The sequence below is a fragment of the Dermacentor andersoni genome, chromosome 9 (genome assembly GCF_023375885.2).
Source record: "Dermacentor andersoni chromosome 9, qqDerAnde1_hic_scaffold, whole genome shotgun sequence".
NCBI lineage: Eukaryota > Metazoa > Arthropoda > Arachnida > Ixodida > Ixodidae > Dermacentor > Dermacentor andersoni.
The window spans coordinates 33,851,173-33,867,875 of record NC_092822.1 but is presented as its reverse complement, the minus strand read 5'-3'; positions in this window follow the sequence as shown (position 1 = coordinate 33,867,875).

The following is a 16,703-nucleotide window of genomic DNA, read 5'->3' as shown; positions in this document are numbered from 1 at the left end:
AATTGGATATGAAAGTGGAGGAAAAAACAACTGTCTGCGCATTACGCGTGCCTTGATCTTACCAATTCAGCTGCTGTGGTGCCGTTTTCTCATCCACTTTGTGGGGTAATAAGGTTTTTTCTACATGATATCACCCTCGCTAACACTCCGTAACGGAATTCCGTTACCATGGCGTAACGATTAGTGCATAAAGAATTGTTGTGGAGAGACACCAGGGTCACGTAGCACGCGATGCCCCGAGAGTATGGCATTCGCTGTGCGGATGATGTTTGTGGGGTTGCGGCCGTCCAGTGTTGGCGCGCCAACTATGGAAAGCGTTACACGTGCGCGGTGTGACCTTTGCTAACGCTGTTATATGCCTGTCAGCGAAGACTCGAAGATGAATGGAATGCAGTTAGCGAGAAGTTCGGTGGAGAGCTACAGGTTGGCTATGCACGTGTCATTGTCGAGGCGATTGAGGACGACATCGGCTGCTCTTCTTTCGAGGCTGCACAGAAGCAAGCGGCAAGATTTCATTGAATGGTCGTCTAAGGCTAATGAATGACGACAGGGGCCGTTGCTTAGATAGGTACAATTCAGGACTGCATAAACACGGTGGAGTAGACGCCTCTAGCGTTCAGCGAATGTTTGGTTTATTTTGCTCGTCCCGTGCAGGAAGACAGCGAACGCAAGAAGGGGAAGGGCGCGAGGGCTCGGATTAGGGAAGAGGATACCGCGCTGTGGCAGTCTGGTATGCTCTTTATATGAACCCAGCGATTATACAGGACCAGCGAAACATGCATTGCAGTGTAAAAGCGGTACAACAGCAATGTGAGTGGTATTCTCTGCGTGACATTCAGGGGAGCAGAGCGCACTTTTGTGCGCATCGATGGCGCTGTGACCCGAAACTGGAAGTGAATACTGCGATGTGCTGTGCGTGCGGAGATGCGGAAAAGAACGAGGCTCTTCTATGGCTGGGCTCCATAGCGCAGCAACTGCAGTTTATTCGGCCCACACCACTTACTTCGTGTAGTAGTCGAATGCTTCATATCAAAACGTCGCCACAGGGGGCAACAATGCAGCTTTTCATTATTTCTCTTACAACAAGTAAATAACAGCATGCGTTATGAAAAAAAAAACATAATTATTGCGATTTTGATCGTGATCTAGTTTCCCAACGTTCAACAATATCGGCCAAAAACTTTGCTCAATAGCCGGGACAGCTAATGTGGACTTGTAAGCTGGCGAATACAAACCGCTTCTTGTAGTGCTGGCTCCATCAGCACTGTTGTTGCGACGTTGACCGTATGACGTGTGTGTTTGACGTATGACGCGATATGTACTCTGTGTTACTGCTTTATCGCCATGATGAATAGGCCTTTTCAACAGAACTATTCAGCGAGTAAAACTTGATGCAGCGGGAAGAGGTGAAGACAACAATCGAAAACACACAACAGGACGAGCGCTCTACTTCCAAGTGGGACATTTTCCATAAAGATCGCACACCTTTTGTAGCATGTCAAAAAACACCAATAACCGAAGGGTTGCAACGCATGCGTACTGCCTAACAAAACATGAGATAATTTTTTTAGATAAGCACCCGTAAATGTAGGCAGTACGGATGCCTTTCAACCTTTTGTTTATTGGTGTCTTTCGACATGCAACAAGAGCCGTCTGATCTTTCAAGAAATTTATTTCAGTTTGCAGCACAGCGCTCGTCGCCTGGCGCATATTTTCCGTTGTTTTCTTCGTATTGCTCGGGCTGCTTCAAGTTCTACTTACGGCGAACCAACTTACCCAAATCAAGTTGTTGCAAGCATTCATTATTACGATGAACTAGTGTCATGAAAAAAATATCGTGTAAAGCAGAATTTGAAATTTGAGACGATACAGGACGCAGTTAAACAAAAGCCGGTCATGATATAGATACAGGTAAGCTGGCTATGTAATGATATATATATATATCACAATGACCAGATATATGTGACACCGTAATTCGACCACGCCTTTATAATCAAGCACAAATCATTGAGCGCGGAGTGCGTAATGTGGGTAATTTTACGACTTGAATACCAATTTCGTCGGTTAAGCTTGCTTCGTCCAATGTGCCCTCTCTCAGCATCACAGAATGCCTGACTCCGGTGCTCACATGACTGTATGAGCTTGAGAGAGCATCAGCGTGAGGGTGGCCTTCATGACATTGCCCTAGTGGGGTATTCAGCAGTCGGAACCAATAGAGCTTCCTACAATTACTACTAGAGGGGATGGAGGCGCTAGTGTCTACAGGAGCCGACAGCTCCTAAACTCGCTGTCACAACGCTGCTGAGATGAAAAACGGAAGCAGCAGCGGCGAGCGAACGCTTCAATGTTTCTGCAAAACTTGCTTAGGCAACCTACATAAGGTGAGCGAGAACCAAGCGAAGAACAATCCACCAGGCGAATTTGCTCACCTGATCTTTGCATCCGCCGCAGATTATGTGCAACGCCTTTGAAGAATATGAGAGGTGTATGAACAGGTCTCGAAACAAGAAAGAATACTCGCTAAAACGGCGTGCTTTCTGGGACAGGTGGCGTGAGAGAGCCGGCGCTATGAAACATGATTCGTGGATCTACTTTACATTATGCATGTGTCGGGTGCGGAGGGCAGGTTGCTCCAGATTGGCTTTGGCTTCGAATTCCAGTACATTCTGGACGGACAGCCGAACTCTTGTCTTTTTCTGGATCCGCTGTCTGCGGTGGACATCGAGCAGATCGCCGAGAGTGCAGAGGACGTACAGCGATTGCTCACGTAGTTTGATGCCGAAGAAATCTACGTTGCTGCAGTTCTCCGGCTCTCAAAGCGACGCAGACGCGATTCTTCCCAACAGTGCCACCCAAGATAACGGTGGAACACCGTTATCATGCTGTAGCGCTTAGTGCGTCAAAAGAAATGTGGACGAGCACCAGGACCGCGTGAAACGGAATGCTCAGAGAGGATGGCATTAGCTACACTGACAATGTATGTGGGGCTTAAGCTGTCCAGTGGTGCTGCGAGAGCTCTGAAAGCCGGTACACAATTCCCGGTCTCAGCTTTGATAGCACAGTTGTATGCCTGTCAGTCAAGACACGATGATTAACGGAACGCAGTCAGTGCGAAGTTGGGAGCAAAGCGATAGGCTAGCTATGCGCGCGTCGTTCTAGAGGCGATTCAGCCCGCCATCGCCTGGTCTTCGTTCTGCGATAGAGAAGGAACCGGTAAGATTTTTTTCGACCGCCTTCTAAGGCTAATGCATGACGAGAGGCTTCCCCGACAAGTGTCCAGATACCTACGTTTTCAAGGCGTACAAACACAGTGGATTAGACGCCTTTACACTCTAGATCGCTAATTTGCTTCGTCGCTCGTTCCGTGCAGGAAGACAGCGAACGAAAGTCGGAGAAGGCAATGGGGCCTCAAGTTATGGGAGGGAAGACTGCTTAATGGCACTCTGCCATGCTCTACAAACGAACGCCGCAATCATACAGGACTCACGGACCTGACATTGCAGTAGAAAGCCTCGACGACAAAAGCAATGGGAGTTCCCTGCTCTGCGGGGCAAGCGCAGGAGCACTATGCACTTTTGCGCATTAGCGGTGCTATGACCCGAAACCCGAACTGCTGGCTGCGAAGTGCGGGTCGTACGGAGACCCGGAAGAGTACACGGATCATCTCTTGCTCGACTACAGGAGCCTTTGCCATGCCACACAGAGGGCAGCACGTTGCCTTAACTTCTGGAACTTCCCTTTTTCGTGGGGGCAACCGCTCATATGAAAAGCGATGGTACGCCGGAGGCTCTCGCAATAACAAAGTCCATCAGTGGTGAAAGGTAGCGAGTGGATGTCTGTGAAACGAAGTTGGACCGTGCATTGCATTGTGACAATGGAGACTTTTTTCTAAATTGTTCCTGTTTTTTTTATTATTGACTCTGTTATTTTATTGTTTTTATTTTTCTTATCATGGATAAGTTGAAGAAATAGTGCCCACCAATTCTAAATCCTGTAGCCACATGAACATTCGTCGGAGTACGAGCGGAGTGGGTATATTGCCCAATCAGGGCAATATACCAACTTTTCCATTCACTCCAATCAATACCAATCAGGGCAAACAAACCAACTTTTAAAACGTGTTACAAACATTTTTTTTTCATTTCTCTTTTTCAAAACGCAGTTCTCGACTGCTCGGCTGAGTAAGCCATTGCTGTGACTTCTATGCTCTCAATAACGGACTTCCTACAAACTTTCTACGCAGCCAAGCTGATGCTGTATTCCACAAATTGATATACGGCAACCTAACAATTAGACCACTAAATTAAACAACAAGTAGTGACTCAAATTGTCTAATATCCAGTCGTCTCGCTGTTTAATTGGTTGCACACATTCTTAAACCTATCAGTGTAGCACGCACACGGGAACAGTGTCCCTCGTTTGAAATCGTGATTCTAAGTGACCATAGCATAAAGCACCTAATGAAACTGTTTCTACTATGGGCATTCATTTGCAAGCACCATAACAGGCAAATCTATCGCCCTTTCAAAATTTTTGCATTCAATGAAGCTGGTTTCGGAGATTCACTTCTTCGAAAGAGCGGCATTAAATTCACTCGGGGAATTGTGAAATTACGCAGGTTCTGTCACGCCTGTTGTCTATGCTGTAGATTCGAACACGTGCAATCCAACGAACCCGTATTCTATATTGTAGTAGGCATTGGCACATATGTTTTCCCTTGTAGAGAGCCTGAACGCCATTACAAAGCCGAGTCAGTTGCGTTTCAACTTCTCCCTTTACATTATTGCGACACAACTTCTTTAATCAAAGTGAATCGTGCATTTTCCAGGAGAATGGGCTCGTCGTTATTAGATGGTGCACACGCGGCAATAATTACAGCACGTTTACGTATTGTCTTGGTCCACGTAAGAACACATTTTGACGCGGTGATGCATGTGGCATTAGGCGTTCAAATAAATTGAGCGATTTGATCTGACGATCTAAGCAGACTAAACCTGTCCTACCTGCTGCCGAATCACGTCGTTGTTTGAAGTGAACGTGCGCTGTGGAGTGCGGCTACTTACCATGTAGAGAAAGTAGCCGAATGTCGAAGCCTCAGAGAGAGATCCAAAATGCGCAGACTAAAACCTTTTATTGCGCCAGTTAACTTTGTATAACAAGTTCGCGAATTTAGTCAGCATACGCTGATCATTGCGCTCCAATCAACACCGGGACTGCGTGAATTTTTTCGCCAATGTATACCATACTAATAACATTAAAGAACATACGCGGCGGAGACTGTGGGGAAACTCTGGACGTTGCCGGCGGGGCACAGCCCCGAAACAGAGATGTTCGATATAGAAAGGGTGTGAACAACTCGACAAGGAAGACATTGTAATAAAAGAAACAATAGTTTGGGATAGTCAATGAGTGTGCTTACCGTAACGGGGTCATAAGTGATGAGCGCCTCGCGTGGCAATGATACTGATTTATCGCACAGAAAGACGTTACACTCAACAATGAGGGTAGATAATAGGGTGACATCAGGCATACGAGCACAATTTATACTGACATTTGTGCAATCAACACACGCCCTTCAACATCTCTCACCATAGTTATCACCGAACAATAAGAGACCCTGATTTGGCCACGCTCGCAGTATCTTTAGCATACTCCCACCATACGATGCCATCTTAGTGCAAGGAAATTGCCGAATCACAGCAAAAGGGCAATATGGGCTGCTTCTGTTACTGCTCTCGGCTGTAGGCGACTACTCTGAGTGCATATGAGGCACATTATGTCTTTGTTTACAGACACACAAACGCACACAAAATGTTTCTCCGAAACATTGCACAGTCTCGTTAAATTTGACCGCATCTCTGCATAACCTGCAGTGTTAAGATGATAAAAAATGAATTCGCCTTTTCCCATGATAGTCATTGAGCTGACTGTCATATTTACTCAATGAGGGTTTCTTTACGTGGACAAGCGCTTAAATTCATAAATTTGTCACTTAGATTTAAAAAATTAAGTTCAGGTATGAACATGTTATTAGCAGCTATGAGTGTGAGTGAGCTTGGAGCTTGTTCGTAAGTCCGATTATTGTGTATGAAAAACCGACCACCGTCAACTACAGAAATGTGCGAGAGAGGCCAAGGGATCTATTCTTTTTTGAAATGCGTAAGAATTTTTCTGCCTTCCTACAAGAAAAGCGTTCCTCCGTCCGTCCTGTATAAGACGACCATCTTCGAGATAGTGCCAGCAGCAGCGAGGGAATTCAGCTTTGCGCTGTCTCTCACTTCAACGCCAGCGAAGTGGCGGGAACACAGCGCCAAGCGTAGACAGCTGGGCCCGTTGATGGTGAATAGCACTGCGAAACAACGTTCCAGCGCACAAATCAAGAGCGACAAGCAGAGAGGGACCACAAGAATGCCGGTCCACGAGAAACACGGCTTAATTTAGACAGGGAGGAGCCCCAGGTGCACCCCTTACTGCTCAAACATATTTCCTCGAAGCAGGCCACGAACAAAGCCTGCAAAAACCAAATTAAGGCAGAATTTTCAGATCACTCAAGATCGCAAATCTCCCGCCCTATCTAGCTGACCCGTCACGTATGTTTACCTTGAGATAAAGAATTTTTTTTCGAGCTCCACAGAAGGCGCACTGGTGCAGTAAACTTTTTCACTAGGGATACAAGGAGCTTCAAAAAACGCACGATTTTTCCCCTTAGTGCTAAATTTGTGCAACACAGGTGTCGCACAAAATGCTCAATGGGCACAAATTGCACACAGGTGTTGCACACAAGTTGCACAAATTGCACACAGGTGTAGCACAAAAAAGCCTTGCATGCTCGCTTGTGCGAGCCAAGGCGAATGTGGTCGGCTAAATAACCACCGGCACTTTGTGAAGCAGCAATCCTCTCGATGCTCCAGCAAGCGTTCATTACACAGCACCCGATTTGACCAATGTAGGAGAATGCTGTACACCACAAGAACTTCACATTCAACGAGGGCTTCGGTGTGCTTTGTTTCGCAGGGTGGCCTCTCCTTGTGAGCGTTCGCTAGGCAGCACATGTGCCCCAGCTTTTCCGGGGCTCCAGACACTCTTACTCCACCCGTGTCGCCCACCTTCTTGAGGTTCAGTGAAGCCTGATGCCACTTGGGCACTGGACAGGTCGCTGTGACGTATAGCGTACGCCGCAGTGGTGCATAGCATTCCCCTCGCCTTTGGGAAATGTTATATTGGCCAAAAAGGCCCTGTCTAAATGAACACTTGTTAGAGCATCGTAGGAATGTTGCGATGGTCATTGCTATATTAATTGAATAACGATACATACACGTGACTTCGTTGTTCTTATCTTGTTTATTTTGTCTCATTCTTTACCGAAATGGCCATAACTTTGTGATCGCTATGGTACACCGCGATCAGTTGTGTTGCTATGCTAGACACGTTCTTCCAGAAGGTTAAAAATATACACGAACTGTGACGCGCGGTCGGCCCATTGACGTCCGTGTAGCACTCAATTCCAAACCGTTCCGACAGGAAGGATACAATCCACTTGCCGTCGGGGCGCGCTAGGTCGACGTGAATGTCTCCCACTATAACGATCGACTTTTCTTCGGCGGATGCGATACAACCAAAGGCGTCCATTAGAAAGGCCTCCATATGTTTTTGGACGTAGCCGGAGCGGCGTCCAAAATGGACGCTGGTCCCGTCTTGGGACCGGCGACGGTCCCAAGACGGCGACGCCGGTCCCAAGATGGCGACGCCGGTCCCAAGATGGCGACGCCGGTCCCATCTTCCGTCTGCGCGTCACACACTCGTTGGTCGCGGCTCCTCCGTCGCTGCGCGTTCGGCGGGAGCGGATTCTCGTCGCTTTCGTGCGCATCCGTGCTTTTCCTTTCACTGTCGCTTCCTGAGGACAACGTTCCTCTTCCTCAGAGCGAACAGTGCATGTCCTGCCCCTAGCAAGTCCCTACTGACACTGTAGACAGCGTCGCTAGGGCGACGCTCACTTGTTCAACTGCACGCGCCCTTTCGCAGCTCTTGACACGACGAACAAGCGCGCGAAATAACTATCGACAGTTCGTCCTCTCCCCTTCCTTCTTGTGCCTACCCCACACTCCGTTTTCCGAGGGCTGACGCATACAGGGTTGGCACGTGGCACTACGACTGCTGGCCGCTTGCTTACCTGAAGAACGAATACATTCAAATAGATAGAGTGGAAGGGCACTTAATTCTTGTTTTACGCGGCTCGATAGACGCACGCAATTTTTTCCTGAAGCTAGCCATATACAGCTTCACCCTAATATATACCAAGGCAGAAGCAAAAGGAGAGTTTCTGTTATGTCCCTGCGTGTTTCACGTCATCACCGCCATATTTATGGCCCATTCCCCAGAGTAGGTCGGGCCGGTTCGCTAGGCAACAAGAACAACAGTGAGGTTCACCTTGCAAGCCATGGTACCTACAGTGTCGTGAATTCCCTCAAAAGCTCTAGTCATCAACGATGCTCTCTCACGCAACGTTCTGTGTAAGCCAGCGCTTGAGCTTCCTGATGGAACGCCGCAAGTCAGATTTTGCTCAAGGCTTGACGCTACGTGCGGGTAGGTACTTATTTAAATAACCAGATAGGTGACCATTTCCCTTCGGAACATCTATTGAACACGCATTTACCATACGTGCCGCTCGATGACTGCCTCCACCGTCTGCGCCCGCTGCCATGGAGCTGGTTTGCATGCATTGCGTAAACCGTCCCACGCGTGCAACTGGCGCAGCATAGCGAGCATGCTACAACCAGACTTACAATACATTTGGCGACATATAGCGCTATGCTAAACTTTTGTGAAAACCTTAGAGAAAAAGAGCAGCCATATTGCGTGAGTATAGTAGGTGGAAGCGGAAAATCCACGCACTGCGGGAATCAGTGTTATGCAAACCATTTTGCAGGTGCCTGACTATACAGCGTTTTTTACGAGAAGCAACTTACATGCGTAAATTGAGTTGTTGTGTGTGCCGGTCATGAGCATGCGTTTGTGGGATGAAAAGAACATCACCACGACTCCGTCGAAGACGATCGTACGGCTGCAAAAACAGATCTACACCGGCCGGCCGACGTTTTCTTTCGACATCGCGATTGTTGGGTTCTACATCTACAGTTCTAGGTTCCACAGGACGAGGGCAAGCGAGAGAAACGCATGTAACGATGTCATCAGGTACCACGTGTTACACAATCGTACGTACCTATGCCTATGCCATGTGGTGGGCGTAAAACGATGGCATTTGTATTCTGGTGAGGAAACGTTAAAACATGACTAAATTGGATCATCGTGAAGTTGGTACAACGGTGCACACTTTCTGCTAGCGTAAACTACTACAAGGAAAGTACTAGGAAAACTCAGTTTCACCTGACCACTTGAGGCTCCTTGGCGTCTTACAAGGCGAATCACAGCGTCACCTGTCACAAGAAAAGAAGACGAGGCCGGGCCACATGGCGGACGCGGCGAGTATTTCAGAAAAGTTGGCTGCCTGTGGAACGAGAAACATATGCGCTGAAGCTTCGCTTAGATATAAAATATATGAACGACAAGAAAGGGAACCGAGGGGCTCCCTTTTCATTATAACATCATAATAAGCCAACAACCAAAGACACCAACGACATTATAGGGGAAAATACTTGTAAGTACAATTTAAATTAAAAAATGAAATTCATACAAATGAAAGTGGATGAAAAATTGCCTGACCGTTGGTAGGATATGAACCCACGTCCTCAGATTAAGCGTGCGATGCTCTTACCAATTGAGCCGCGGCGGTGCCGTTTTTCCATCCACTTTGGTGGGGGTAGGGGGTATGTGTATTTGCTACTTTATATCCCCTTGGCTAACACTGCGGTATGGAATTCCGTTACCATGGCGTAATGACTATTGCATAAACAAGGCTTTGGAGGGACCAGAGGAGCACGTGAAACGGAATGTCCCAAGAGCATGGAATTTGCTGCACAGATGCTGTATGTGACGTAGCAGCCGTCCAGTGTTGGCGCCCTAACTATGGAAAGCGTTACACGTGCTCTGTCTGACTTCTACTAATGCAGATGTATGCCTGTGGGGACTCAAGCATGAATCGAACGCTGTCAGCGTGAAGTTGGGCGTAGAGCTACTGGTTGGCTATCCGCGTGTCTTTGTCGAGGCGATTGACGGCGACATTGGTTCGTCTTCTTTCGGGGCTGCAGAGAAGCAAGCGATAGCATTTAATTCGATGATCGTCTAAGGCTAATGAACGAAGACAGATGCGGTTGTTCAGATATGTACATTTCAAGGCTGTACATACACGGTGGAGTAGACGCCTCTAGTGTTCAGCAAAAGTTTGGTTTATATCGCTCGTACCGTGGAGAAAGACAGCGAACGCTACAGGCGAAGGCAGCGAGGGCTCGGGTTAGGGAAGAGGATACCGCGCTGTGGCAGTCTGCCATGCTCTTTAAACGAACCCCGCAGTTATACGGCACCGACGAATAAAGGATTGCTATGTAAAAGCTATACAACAGCAATGTGAGTAGTCTGCTCATAGTGGCACTACCAAGAGCAGAGCACACTTTTGTGCATCGACGGCGCTGTGACCCGAAACTAGAATTGCTGGCTGCGAACGTTCGTGCGTTCGGAGATGCGGAAGAGAACGAGGCTCATATGGTGCTGGGCTACAGAGGCCAGCAAGTGCAGCTTTTTCGGCCGACAAAACTTACTTCGTGTAATTGTCTAATACTTTCTATGAAATTTTGCCACGAGAACAAAAATGTGACTCTTATTGCTTCTCTGAAAACAATTTAATAAAAGCCGTGTGCAAATAACAAAAGTACTAATTGCTATTTCGACCATGATCTGATTTCCAAATGTGCTAACAATGTCGGCCAAAAGCTTTTCTTAATACCCGGGAAAGCTAATGTGGACATGCAAGGTGGCGAACACTAATTGCTTCTTCAAACCTGGCTCCATCAGCACCGTGGTATCCATGGCGCTTCTGTATACCATTGGGACGCCTATGCCAATCGAACTTTTGCTTGATGCAATATTTAATCTGCAGTACTGCTTTATCGTTATCATGGGCAGTTCTGCACCGCTTATCTACATGCACCACTTGTCAAAAGAAATACTCATGATGACAAACCAGTAATACGGATTACATATTGCTTAAAGCAGAAGTTCGAATGGGAAAGGGGTCCTGATGGAGCCACAACTAAGTCAAGGCAGATTGACTGCTGACATATATATATATATATATATATATATATATATATATATATATATATATATATATATATATATATATATTTATATATATATATATATTACCCTGCCGACGTATACAAATATATTGTCACGTGGTCGTGACGTTGAATAACACAGTAGCAGTACTGTGAACGACAAAACTAACTTTTATTGGGCGAACCTGTGCCCACAAAACAGGCTACACTTATAGCACGATGATAGCGGCGAACACGCTCGGCGATCGTCGAAAATCAGCCCAGCGGGTTAAGCGCGTCGGCTTTTATACAGCAGTCGTCGAATGTTCCAGACTAATCGCTGGGACCCGCGCGTATTCCACAATGTTCTACGCCATTCGCGTCAGGCGATGAAATCAGATAACATAAGGTTCGGCGACAACAGACAGCCGGGTAGAATCATCGATAACTTTCCAGAAACGTCGGATACATGCAGGCGCGTCCATCGCTGTGCGATTACAGTTGTTAAGCGGCGAAACGTGGTCGCCCGATAAAGATAAGTACACGTGTCAATATATCCACGTCTCATGACCGGCATTTCAAAAGACCTATTCATCGAGGAAAACTTGAAGCAGCGCGTAGAAAACGATGACAACAATCGAAAACACACACAACAGGGCGAGCGCTGTACTGCCAACTCGAAAAAAAATTCTTGAAAGATCACACAGGTATTACAGCATGCCAAAAAACAACCAAAAGGTTGAAACGGATGCGTGCTGCCTAGCAAAACATACTATAATTTTTTTAGATAAGCACCTATACTTGCAGGCAGTACGCATGCGGTTTAGACCTTTTCGTTATTGGTGTTTTTTGACGTGCTATAAAAGCCGTGGGATCTTTCCATATTTTTTTCCAGGCGCCGTTACACTGCACATCGTGTTGTGGGTCTGTTCGATTACTGTCATCGTCTTCTTTGCGCTTCAAGTTCACAGAAGGCGCACTGGCGCAGTAACCTTTTTCAGTAGAGCTACAAGGAGCTTCAGAAAACTAACAATTTTTGTTAGTGCTAAATTCGTGCAACACAGGCGTTTGCTCGAAAAACGCCTCGCATGCTCGCTTCTGCGAGCAAAGGCGAATGCGGACGAGTAAATAACACCGCCGGCACTTTGTGAAGCAGCACTCCTGCGATGCTCTAGCAAGCGTTCCTTACTACAGCTCCCGATTTGACCAATATAACACTTCCCAAAAGCGAGGGGAATGCTGTACCCCCCAACAATTTCACACGCTTTATTTCGCAGGCTGTCCTCTCTTTGTGACCGTTCACTAGGCAGCACATGCGCCCCAACTTTTCCGGGGCTGAAAACACAACTCGTACCCTGCATTGTCACCCACCTTCTCGAAGGGCTGCGAAACCTGGTGCCTGTAGGGCACAGGACAGGTCTCTGTGGCGTATAGAGGACGCTCCTGTGGTGCATAGCATTCCCCTCGCCTTTGGGCAGTGTTATATTGGTGAAACCAGGCGCTGTCTAGAGTGTAGCAGTAATGCTGCTATGGTTATTGCGTTATTGAATGAATAGAGACACATTCACTTAACTTCGTGACCCTTACCGTCTTTATTTTGTCTCATTTTTTACCGCAGTGGCCACAACTTTGTGGTCGCTGTGGTACACCGCGATCGGTTGTGTTGCTATGCTAGACAAGTCCTTGCAATATGTTAAATCTAGACACGAACTGTGACGCGTTGTCGGCCCATTGACGTCCGCGTAGCGCTCAATTACAAACCGTTCCGAAGAAAGGGAACACGCCACTTGCTGTCGGGACGTGCTAAGTCGACGTGAAAATAGACCACTATGATGATCGACTTGTCTTCTATGGATGAGTACCAACCAAAGCGTCTATTAGAAAGGCCTCAATGTCTCCTTTTGGTGCAGCCAGAGGGACATAGAGCATAGCGACGACGGGCCCATCCTGCGTCTGCTTCCAGGGACGAAGATACCAGTTTCGCAAGCACTGTAGATCCATGCTACCTGGCAGAATAAAACAACAGCGGGAATAACCCACAACCTTTAAAAAGTATCGATAAGTCCAAGGAAGCAAGCTCTGACAAACTTGCTTGGAAGTTGCTTAGCGTGTGAGCGCGAGGAGATCACGAGCGGCAAACACGCGGTCGCACTGTGCGAGGAGTCACACCCGCTGTCAGCTAAAGCGACCGTCAATATCCTACTATGCAACATACTGTAAGGGAGCCTAGAGATTAGTGGGAAGCTAACACGCGAACCAGCAACGTGGCCGGAGTCATAAATGTCGAATGGGTTTCGGCCCACCAGTACGCAAATTGACGCGAATTACTGTTCACCGTTTACGTTTCGCCAAAACAAGGTGAAGTTGCACGCTACGAATAAAAATTACCGCGCAGAATTTAGGACAGGATAAATGACGAAGTACGCATATTAATTAGATTTGCCTTTTGTCCCTTTGTCTCGCGGTCCTCAATTTGGCATAAAAACTGCCATCACACCGGTATCTAGATTGCTCTGTTATGCGCGCTGAAAACCCATCCGCCGGGATGATACTCAAGTTAAGCTATCAGACTATATAAGCAGTAATGTCTTCGCAAAGCGAGTTTAGCAGGCGTGCCTGAATTCAACTGAACACATAGGGCAGCGTAGCGGTATCCTACCCGGCACAGTGGTATTTTTGGCTTCACTGAACAGCAACCGTAACGAGCACATAAATATGCAGCACTCACCTTTTTCTGCGCCTCCTGGCAACTCCACCACACCGCTTCGTGCAGCAGCGAATACAACGATACAGCTACAGGATCGGAAGGATGTCGCAGTCTTACATCCTCACAAAGTAACAATTCGTCCCATAGGCCGACACCACACCCACCACGCGACCTTCATTTCAAGTAGCTCGCGGTAGGCGCTGCAAGCGCCACTGTTTACTGTGCCTGCCACTGGTGGCGTTGGGTGAAGTAGAACGTTTACATACTAGCGAAGGAAATACTCAGTGATGGGGGCGCTGCGATCGCGACAAGTGTTTGCGCTTTGCCGTTTTCGCGCTTTGTCGTTGTAGCAGTTGGAGCCCTAATGAACCGCGTGTCAGAACGAAAACCGCGCCGGCGATAAGGTGGCCCCGGTGAGCCGGCGAGAAGAGCTTGTCTGACGGTGCGCATGCGCATCTGGAGGTAGCGATTGGGTGGAGGGTGTGTCCCGTGGGTAGCCCGCGGAACGGCGCGTGAAAACTGCGCGGCCGTCGGCGCTTTTTTTCTTTCTGTCCGGAAATTACAACGCGCCGCGCGCCCTCTGGGCGCAGTGTTTAGATATTAACACGTTAATACGTATAATTATGATTAAATTATCATTATATAATCATTCCAACATACCCGTTGTTCCTGATCATGATTGGCAATATATGGCCCCTAATAATGTCAGCGCTGAAGGGATCGCTCAATTCATTGATAACCTAAAGATTTCTACATGTGCTGGTGTTGACAACATTAACTCTCAAATATTAAAAAGCACTGCATCAATTTCCAGTCAAACTCTTTGCCTCCTTTTCCAACAATCACTAGTATCTGGCTTGCTCACTGACGACTGGAAAATTGCCAATATCGTCCCTGTGTTTAAAAGCGGAAACAGGAATTCACCCGAAAACTACCGTCCAATTTCCCTGACATGCATTTCATGTAAATTACTAGAACACATAATAGCTTCTCACATTTACAGTCACCTCGAACATAATTCCTTCCTTTTTCCTGAACAGCACGGCTTCCGAAAAGGATTTTCTTGTGATACTCAACTGCTAAAGTTCATGACTGATTTGCGTTTTAACACGGACGCTAACCTACAAACTTACTGCATCTTTTTAGATTTTGCTAAAGCTTTCGACCGCGTTGCACATTCCTGTTTGTTTTCGAAATTATCTCCGATTTGCCTAGATTCTTTCACACTGTCATGAATTCGTAACTTTCTTTCTTTTCGCCAGCGGTTTACAGCAGTTAGCAATTTTACTTCATCACTCTGTGACGTAACTTCATATGAACCTCAAGGCAGCGTTCTTGGCCCTTTATTGTTTCTCATGTACATTAACGACCTGCCCGCTAATATATCTTCTCGTCTACGGCTCTTTACTGATGACTGCATCATTTACCGCTGCTTTAATTCCATGGATAATCATCTCGCCCTCCAAAGTGACCTTAAACTAATTTCCAGTTGGTGGAATAAATGGCAAATGACACTTCACTCGAATAAATGCAAGGTTATCTCTTCCAGGCCGCAAGCGTACCATTTATAACTTCTCGTATCTCATAGATAGCACGGTATTGACTAGGGCATCATCCTACAAGTATTTGGGTATTCATCTCACGCATAATCTTTCATGGGCCACGCATGTCAACACCATTTCTGCGAAAGCTTTAAGGACACTACCGTATCTGCGCCGGTACCTGAGGAATTCCCCTATCTATGTTCGAAAACTGGCCTATCTAACAAGTGTGCGGCTACAGCTAGAGTATGCAGCATCCATATGGTTCCCATATCAAAACTACTTAATGAACTTGCTAGAATCCGTAAGAAATAGAGCCGCTCGCTTCATTACACGTAACTGCAGTCCCCTATCGAGCGTAACACAGACCAAACTTGATATCTCTCTTGGACCAATATATATTCGTCGTTCAATCGCTCTTCTATGCTTATTTCATAAATATCGCCACTGCAATAGGCAATCTGCGTTACCTCCCGAAGTGCCGTCACGCATTTCTAGCCGTTTGCATAATCAGTACAGCATCAAGCGCATATACGGAAGAACACAAGCCTTCAGCATTCATCAGCCCTTCCACGTGCCATCGTTCTTTGGAATGACCTTCCAGATAACATTCCATCCACATACAACCATCAATCATTCCATTATCAGCTGCGTGAATACTTTCAAGTGACATCGTGACGTTAAACCTTCTCTTGTATAAAATACTGCGCTTTTTGGACATTGTGTTTTTGTAAACCCCTGCTTTAGTTTTTTTCTTTAGTAATGTGTCAGACATTTGTGCTGTATCTATATACTTCAATTATTTTGTGTATTTTGCTCTTATGTTTGTTACTGCTTATTAGTCCTAGCCCTGTGCAATGCTTTCCCTTTCCTCTTTTGACCTGTATACATTTGCATTCCTTATAATATTGTCACAGGTATAAAACTATTTACATGGTGTATTTACAAGGTGTATATTGACAGCAGCAGAGCATCCCGAGAGGTTGTTGCCACTTCGTCGCCTTCCCGGTCGACGACCTTGTTCTCTTTTGCCACCATAACACGACCCCCGTCAGTAAGCACAAAATGTACCCCCGTCAGTAAGCACAAAATGTACGCTGCTTCATTTGCTGCGTTTCCTTGACCATAGTAAGCCTGCTCACTACCAGAAAAATATAATGCGACGCTCTTTGATATACGCATGACAATATTGCTCGCACATATAGCCAGGGGAAAGTGTGGCATTAGAAAGCGATGCACCGGCCG